This window comes from Larimichthys crocea, chromosome XXII, assembly GCF_000972845.2.
Source record: "Larimichthys crocea isolate SSNF chromosome XXII, L_crocea_2.0, whole genome shotgun sequence".
NCBI classification, from domain to species: domain Eukaryota; kingdom Metazoa; phylum Chordata; class Actinopteri; family Sciaenidae; genus Larimichthys; species Larimichthys crocea.
The window spans coordinates 7367998-7376814 of NC_040032.1; the positions used below are offsets into that span (position 1 = coordinate 7367998).

The following is an 8817-nucleotide window of genomic DNA, read 5'->3' on the forward strand; positions in this document are numbered from 1 at the left end:
CTGTTCCAACAATTACCAACTCTGGTTTGGTCTAAATAAATCCTCAATTCACTGTAAACATTTTGGTAAAATTACTGTTATTGTCAAAGGAGGCTTTGCATAGATGTCGACTTCAGTTTTAGTGCCAGTACGCGAGGGAGCTGTCAGTAAAAACAGAACCTGCCACGCCTACACGGTCTTGAAATTGTCTGAACAGCAAATGAGCTGTTTTTGAACTAGTTTTTCAAAAAGTATTATTAAAAGCCATATTTCCAGAGGCTTTAAAGGCAAAAGGGTCCCCTAGGTTAAGACCTAAGAGTAACAAGTCTCAGCATTAGACAATCAATTAAAGTTAACTATAAACTAATTAAAGTTCAGCACTGATATTCTCTTAACAATTTGTTTGTGAATAGTAAGTTATTAAAATGTTTTGCTGTACAAATATTCTTAGCATGAAAGTTTGTTATTTACCTTAGAAACACTGGTTTAAAGGACCAGTGTGCCATCCAGCAGTGCAGTTGCTGATCGCAGCCACCTTGCCTCACCCTTGCGAAAAGCCCCTATCTAGAACTGCTGTTTAGGTTTCTCCATTGTGGGCTACTGTAGAAACATGGTGGTTTAACCAAACAGAAACCCCAGTGGCTGTGAAGTGAAACTTATGTGTTAGTGCCCAAAACTGCAGTTCTTAACGCATCCACTTGAGGCCGGCTACAGAATGAGTCAGTCTCCATAAGTCCTCATGTTCAAATGTCCAACTTCACGGCAGAAATAAACATGTTTACAGCCTGGTACTAAAAGCTGTTTTGGTCTCTATAGCTAATTTCCCTGTTCATGACAACTGTACTGAGGGTGAATTTTTATATAACTCACCTGTTCAAATGATATTAAGACATGCATAACATAAATTACAGCATGGCCACTTTAATTGACTTGAATTTAATTAATTGGTGGGTGCCAATTGGTGGCTTGTTTGAGCACACAGGTGACATTCAGCCCATCTCAGCTCAACGTCTTTGCCAACTTTCAGATCAGATGGGAGGCGGAAGAGGCAGGACTGCCAACGTGGCAACAGCCAGAGCCTTCACACTGAGCTTCCAAACTACTCTTCAGAAACCTGTGGGTCACATCATGGTTCCAACATCCATTCTTCATACTGTCAATGAGTTAACTTCTTATTTTCATGCAATTATACACTAATGAAAACAGTTATTTATATTATATTCCATTACTGCCATATCCTGTAAATAGAGCTCCCTAAATCTGACACACAATATCAATTCAAGGTCCACTTACCACATTTTTCAACTGCATTTCGTGGCATTCCTCAATGAAAGAAGTTTGCTTAGATTGTCATGGAGATAGCTCAAAGTAGATCATTCGATGACGGCTGAGCTACTGTATCTACACGACAACTGAGGAAACTGTTGAGAAAGACAAAGTGGGATTCTGTTGAAATCTCCAGAAGTAGCTAGGAAGTGAGCCTTGAGTAAAGATTTTTTTCCAAACATAAAAAATCTTGTCAAACCATATTTAAACATAGCCAGGAATATAATTCCAGAACATATGGAGAATGAATCTGCTGGAAATGTCTTTCTAACCGTTTGAATAAAAATTCAGTCACTTATCAATGGAAACGGAAGGAAAGGTTTTACACTACTGGGCTCTGAAAGCTCCTGTGCTAATATTATAGCTCAACAAGACACACGCTTTGCAAAAACAGCAGCGTGACATCCTGCAAGGAAAAAGAAAAACCCTGAACAGCAATGACCTGTAATATTTACCCAGGGTGACTCCTGTATGGCTCGCTCACAGTTAAGGCAGGCCCCGCAAACCTCAGGGCAGAGGCTGGTGTTTTTGTTGCTCCTGATGCAGAACAGATGAGAAGAACTTTTTGGTTGCTATTGAAGATTGGAACACACCCTCTGCATTCGGTAGCTTCACGGTCAGTCAAAACATTTAAAAAGTGATATGTCCTTTAAAATATCCTGTCCTTTAAAAATCACATGAATCTTATGTTATCCGTGTGTGTGTGTGCTTGGATGCAGTATCTTGTACGCACAGCTTCGGTGTTAAACAACCGCTGTGAGGTCAAAGGCGCTTTGTTTGAAAAGAGGGGTGGGGTGTCTCCCCACAGTGTAAACACTTCATAGAGAACATCAGTCTATTAGCAGCATTTCTGATTAGCTGATGAACAAAAGCAATCAAGGCTGGTGTGGTCTCTCAGAGAATATGTAGCAGTGTTATTTGCTCAGGGCCTGGCAGTGATTGGCATGTTCATTAAGTGTCCTGTTTACAATAAGGCTGAGAAGCCCACATGTGAAGTCAGCAGATGATTCAAGGCGGCTCTGAGAGGCTGTTAGTCATCTAGTAGATCATGAGGATGATTGTAAAAGCTGCTGCGGTCATCATCGTGTGGCCACATCATTTTTCCTTTCAGAGACGACATACAGGCGGATTTGCTTCATCAGCTTTTGAACTGAGTTGTCTCTTTGATGATGAGAGTTTAAGGATCTTGTTAGTCTGCAGCAGCTCACATGAAGTTTGTTCTCTGTGTATTTATATAGCGAGGACGTAACTCTTACTCGCCTGTATTTATGTTTGGGATCTGGTGCCATCATGAGGGCGTATCGGGTATATGTTGCATTTTATTCAGGATTCGAAGCAGGGATGTAAAAATGCAAGCATTTCTGGTGATGTACAGGGTTCCAGCATTCACAGCTCAGCTCACGACCTCATCCATAACCCCACAATGATCAATGATGAATCCCTGAATCCATCAAATACCTCGGACTCACCCTGGACAATAAAATGAACTTTGATCATCACACCACTGACATCCACAAACGCTCCCAACAAAGACTCTGCCGTCCGTAAACTCAAAGCACTTCCTGTTGTCCTCCCCCCAACTTCTGTTATTACTGAACAAAAGCATAGTCCAACCTATTATCCTCTACTGTCTATCCTCCAAAGTTTCTTGTAAGGACAATAAAGTGTCTATCTATCTATGAGAATGTATCTGCGTGGGTTGTTATTTTGTCTGCATGAGACTACATTTCCGTGACTGTTCACATGATTCAACAGGTGAGTCTGCACACTAATGACTGAGTACGGAATAACATCCCCTGATTCCAGTAACTAGCCGTTGTTCAGCCAAACTCACGCATCCTGTGGTCACTGACTAACCCGGAGATCAAACACTTTCTCCTCCACTTTCTACAACCATGACGTTTAACAGAAACATATGCACCAACTTCCTCTGTGCTTCACACTGCTGGCTCTGCCTTTTCTGTCGTGGCAATGAGCGGTCACACACAACTGGCTACACGAGTGTAGTTCCCTATCAATACTGCATGTTCAAGTGTTTTGAAGATTTGCATAATGTTTTTGACAAACGGGCACAAAGTCCTGTGGTTTTAGAGCAAGTGAGAATTTAACTGATGTGTTATTCTACGTGAATAAGCAATAAAACGCCTCCACATGAGCATAAAAGCACAGACAGTAAAAAGCAGCTATGAATTATGGCCCTTGATTTGAAGTTACAGTGGTGGAGTTGCTGGTAAAAAGAATAATTTTAGCCACAAGTCTCTGCGGAAGCAACTCGGAAGCAATTCTAGAGCTCATGCTTTGATACCTTTATTAAAAATGCAGCTGTTTCATGGCATGTCTGCTTTTTTCTTCTTACTATCCTTTTGGAGGGAAGTACAGAAGTCATCAGCGGTCATGCATTCATACATTATATTTCCTCTGTTTTATGTTAATGATCCCATTATGGGAAAACAATTCAAGGTAATGACAAAAATAACTTGAGATCTCGAGAAAACAAATGGAATTAACTCGTTATCACAAGAAAACGGAGGAAATAAAATGTATGAATGAATTTCAGGTTAACTTACTTAACCAAAAGATCTGTGATTGTGTGTTCTCTAATTTTGGGGGTAGATCTACAGATTTATTTTAGTTTCACTTGATGCTACTTAGAGCGCAATGGCAGAAGATGATATGTGCCTTTTGTTTTTCTATTTCTTGTACTATAAAAAAAAAGTATGAATATGTTTTTTTCTCCCTGCTGTCCTCTCAGATATTGTCATCTCTCTTCTTGCGTGTTAAACACATGGAGCATGTCTAACTGCAGACTCAATAAAACCAGTCAATCCAATGAATTAAGGTTCACTACACAATAAAAATGAATCACAATCGTAGTTACTGTAGAAGAAACTGATGGTAACTGGCCGATCTGGAGCGGGTGTGTGACTGCTGTAAGATATAATCTGGGTGGACAGCACTGTACACACACATCTGCAGTAGTAGCAGCAGCTGTGGCTAATTATGCTGCATGTGAATTATATTATTAACATGTATGCAGCTGTGAAAGACTTTTTGTTGTTTTTAGGCTATTTAGGATGGAGAAGAAATTGCACGAAACGCCGTGTTCACTGGAACAGGTAGTGACAGAGACTGGCACCAAGAAACACAGCTGGAAAGTTCATACTGTATTCAAGCTCACTTCCATTAGCAAAACATTCCCATACGGCATTTCACGCCCTCTCCAAAAAATACCATGAGAGTTTCTTTTGGCTCCACACGTCTTTCAGTGTCCAATCTGTTCATTAATAAAACGTTCACTCTTTCCTTTGCTTTCATTTCCCACCTCCTTCCTCAGACTCTGACTGGCTGCAGAGGTTGTTTGAATCCCCTCAGCTCGTCAGTGTTTGTAGGACCTCGTCCAGCACTTAATGTTGTTCATAGTGGTTCATTCATTCTTGAGTACAGGAAGTACGGTACGTGCTTTGTGTGTCCCTGTTATGCTCAAACAGTCATTGTATTTCTGTCATCACGCAGCCTGAATCAAACTGTGGTGACGCTCACCTAGGCGTGAACTGTTTTACCAAAGAGATAAAAATGGATTATTGGGCACACATAACTGCAGCACTTTGTTTTAATGCATTGTTCTCTGGCACCAGATCTGTATTATTGTTTGTTTTTGAGACACTGTGAGAACAGAAATTAGGATCATGCAGGATATTAATTGAATGAAAAAGATGGTCGTAGCCCAGCAACTTTTCCCCCTCTATCCTGATGAGACATACTCAAATGTACCCACAGATGGCAGTGTTGTAGTTATGTTGTCCTCTTGCCACAGCATTTGGTTTGGAAGTTAAAGGCAGGGTGAGGAAGAGTATGGAGATGGCAGGTAAACAATCCAAAAACCCACTAAAGACAAGTACGAATAAGAAACAAGTTTTATGATACTTGTGGGAATCATCCCTTGTTTCAACGAAGCTTCATTAATATGTCTAAAAATTACAATATGTGAAAATAATATGTCCAGGCCTTTAGAATATGAGCACATGTTTCGTTTGCAGACCCCCACTGCACTGGTTGTCCCATTGTTTTCAGTTACTGTATGTTAATGACTGGCTGACTCTTTGAAGGGGGATGGGGCGTATACATGTTTGCTCCTACACAATAGGGATTCTCTTCTTCACACAACTAATCATCCTGTGTGAGAAGGATACAGTACAGGCTGACTCTGCTGCTGTAGCATGGATTAAGCCTTCACAGGAAATCTCTGAATATACTTGTAAAATAAGTATTGAACATGTCACAATTTTTCCCAGTAAACATACAGTGCTGGCCAAAATTATTAGAACACTTGGCATATTTAAGAGGTTTCAGTTGTTTTTGTTCAATTGGTCATTAAAATACATATAAAACAAATGAAATATCAATGCCATCATTATGCTCTATAAATACAGCCATCATAGGGAGATTTAGGTCATTTTAATTAAAAACAAACAAGCTAGGCCTTGAGATGCAGTCCAAGCACTGTAAAGTACACTTCAGACCGTCATGATGCCACCAATTCACACCAGAACCAAAAGGGAAGAGGTAGAAAGAGAGAAACTTTCAGACAAGTGAAGCATGTCAAAATTCTCAGTCTTAAGGACTGAAGAAAGACCTCACGAGAACTGCATGACGAAATCAATGCCACAATGATTAATGGTGCAACAGTGTCTTCAAGAAGTGTGTGTCAGAAACTGGGTGAAGAAGGACTTCTTGGCAGAATAGCAGCAAAGAAAGCATTACTGAAAGAGAAACATAGAGTGAAACACCTGAAATTAGCAAAAGAACACAAGAAATGGTCAAAGGAAGATTGGTATGAAGTGTTGTTTTAAGTTTGTTTGAACAGTTTGGCAACAGGCAAAGACTGTATGTTGGACGAAGGGAGGGGGAGAGGTATAAAAATGAGTGTCTCCTGCCAGGGGGTAGTATTATGGTGTGGGGCCATTTCAGCCTCAGGAACAGGTGACTTAGTGAAAATTGATGCATCATGGATAAGAAAGTATACCATAACATTCTGGTGAGACACAGAATAGCATCTGGGAGTAATCTTACTGGGCCTGGATTTATTTTCCAAGACGACAATAAGCATTAACATTTGTCTAACTATTGTCAGAACTAGCTGTGACAGAAAGAAATCTGCTGAAATATTGAAAATGATGGGCTCCTCAAAGCCCGGACCTCAACCCCACAGAGCAAATTTGTGGCGAGTTGGAAGATAAACTGGATAGATGTATTGTACATTCAAAGGAAAGCCTTTGGCTTGAGTTGCAGAAGACATGGGATAACATTAGTGTTTTAGTTCTCAGAAAACATATTGGCACAATGCCAGAGAGATGTGCTGCTTTAACTGCTGCAAAAGATGGACATGCTAAATATTAGTTAAAACCAGCAGGACTCACTTCATCTGATATTTGTTGTGCTCAGAGCAACCATCTGCATGTTCCATAAACATTATGAAATGCAATCATGTTTTGGAGGCTACAAAACAGATCTACCAGGTGTTCTAATAATTTTGGCCACCACTGTATTTCTAAAGGTGCTATTGAATTTTTCCCCAATTGAAAGTTTTCTTGGCTGTGTGTTTGGGATCACTGTCTTGCTGAAATGTTAGCAGATTTTTATCAAGAATGTTCCAGTACATTTTTCCATTTATCCCTCTGTCAATTATATGAAGTTTGTCAGTACCTTGAAACAGTCCCACACCATGAGGTTTCCACCTCTAAACTTCACTGGTGGTGTGTTATTTTTAGGGCGATGTGCAGTGCCATTTGTGCTCCAAACACAGTGTGTATTATGGCATCCAAAGAGTTCAGTTTTGCTCTCATCTGACCAGACTATATTCTTGTCCAAATGTGGTGCACCAAACTTTAAACAAGCTTCAACATGTGTTTTCTTCATCAATGGAGTCTTGAGTGGTGAGCGTGCATACAGGCCATGGAGGTTTAGTGCATTATTATTTGTACCTGCTAATTCTAGATCTTTATGGCGAAACAGTGTTCACTGGTGGGGCCATAATCCGGATGTTTAGAAATTCTTCTGCAACCAACGCCATCAGTGTGTTTTGCAATAATAAGGTTGTGAAGTTCTTCCTTATGTGACACCTTAGTAATAAGATGCCTTTTTATAAGCCAACAGTTGGACTGAACACGTTGATTTTAACTGACTGGGACAGAATAGCTTTCTACTTACTGATAGACATTCAGCTGATGTCTTGGCTTTCCATAGCTTTTTGTACCCCCCTTTTTTATGTGTTTAATTCTTTCTCTGTCATTTCTTATTTCTTACACACAACCTAATTTCTGAACTTATTTGATTTGCTTTCTTTGTATGTATGGATTACTTGGGGTGTTACCAATATTTGGTCAAAATTTCATGTCACTGGCTAACTCTTCATTCTGTATAAGTGACCTGCCCTTTTTTCCCCTTTTTTTCCCTCTTTCATTGTTTTGTTTGCTTGTTTTTATTATTGTTGTTTGTTTATTTATTTATACACAAGTGTCTTGTACATTATTTGTCTATATTTGAGTTTTGTTATAATAATAATGACAAACTTGATACTTGCTTTCTTATAGCTGTCAGTTATGTGTTCGAAAATTCAATAAAAAAAAGTTGTGAAAAAAGAAAAAAAAAAAGAAAATTTCATGTCAATAGCACCTATGTTTACTGAGAGAAATGGTGACGTGTTCAACACTTGTGAATATGTAGTTGCAGCCACAGGGGGCAGCGTTTCTTGGAATAAAGCAGTTTGCACGTAACCTTTGGATTCATACTGAAAATACGTCCTTTGGCCATTCCTGAGGCACAGTTAAAGAACACGTGGAACTCACTAACACTCACCTGAGTTAATGTTCAGTCAGTCCTGCACACACCAGCTGCTGGATGGATGCTCTCAAAGATGGGCTGAAAAGAAGAAAATATGAAGAACTCTCACTCTGTTACAAATTCCGGGTACAAATCAAATCACCATTATACACAGAGCACTCTGTGAAACCTCTAAAGGAGGAATGCTCACAGAAAGCTGGAAAGTTGCACTCTCTAAAATTAGGTTAATTGAAGGTGAGATTGTTTATTTGCTCAGTTAAGTAGGTATACTATAAATATATGTGGTATAAATATATTTTATATATAGTTTATAAATATATTTTTTAAGTATTAACAAATGACTGGTCACAGGGTAGTACAGAGGTCCTAAGCGGTCATGCATTTATACATTTTCTTTCTTCCATTGTCCTTTTTTATGATAATATGTAAATGATCACTATATCAAATGAACAAATGTTGTTATAACGGGATAATGTTCTCGACATCTCAAGGTAATGAAACTTTGAAACTTATCTCAGGAGAACAAAGCTTTCTTACTTTGAGATCTCAAGAAAATTATCCCGAAATAACATGTATTACTTTAAGATAATAACATAATAATATACATATATATGACCGCTTAGGCCTTCCGTAGCGTAGCACCATGGCAGTTTTTCAAACAGGTGATCCATC

General features: G+C 39.2%; 1 long non-coding RNA gene across 1 annotated transcript; it reads right to left on the reverse strand.

Moving 5' to 3' along the window:
• Positions 1–938: 938 nt before the first annotated feature.
• On the reverse strand, positions 939–8207 carry LOC113744402 (uncharacterized). The gene is made up of 4 exons (XR_003461493.1): positions 8161–8207; positions 1761–1842; positions 1273–1400; positions 939–1093 (listed from the first exon to the last, which is right to left on the reverse strand). It is a non-coding gene; the product is annotated as an uncharacterized LOC113744402 (long non-coding RNA).
• Between the last annotated feature and the right edge of the window lie 610 nt (positions 8208–8817).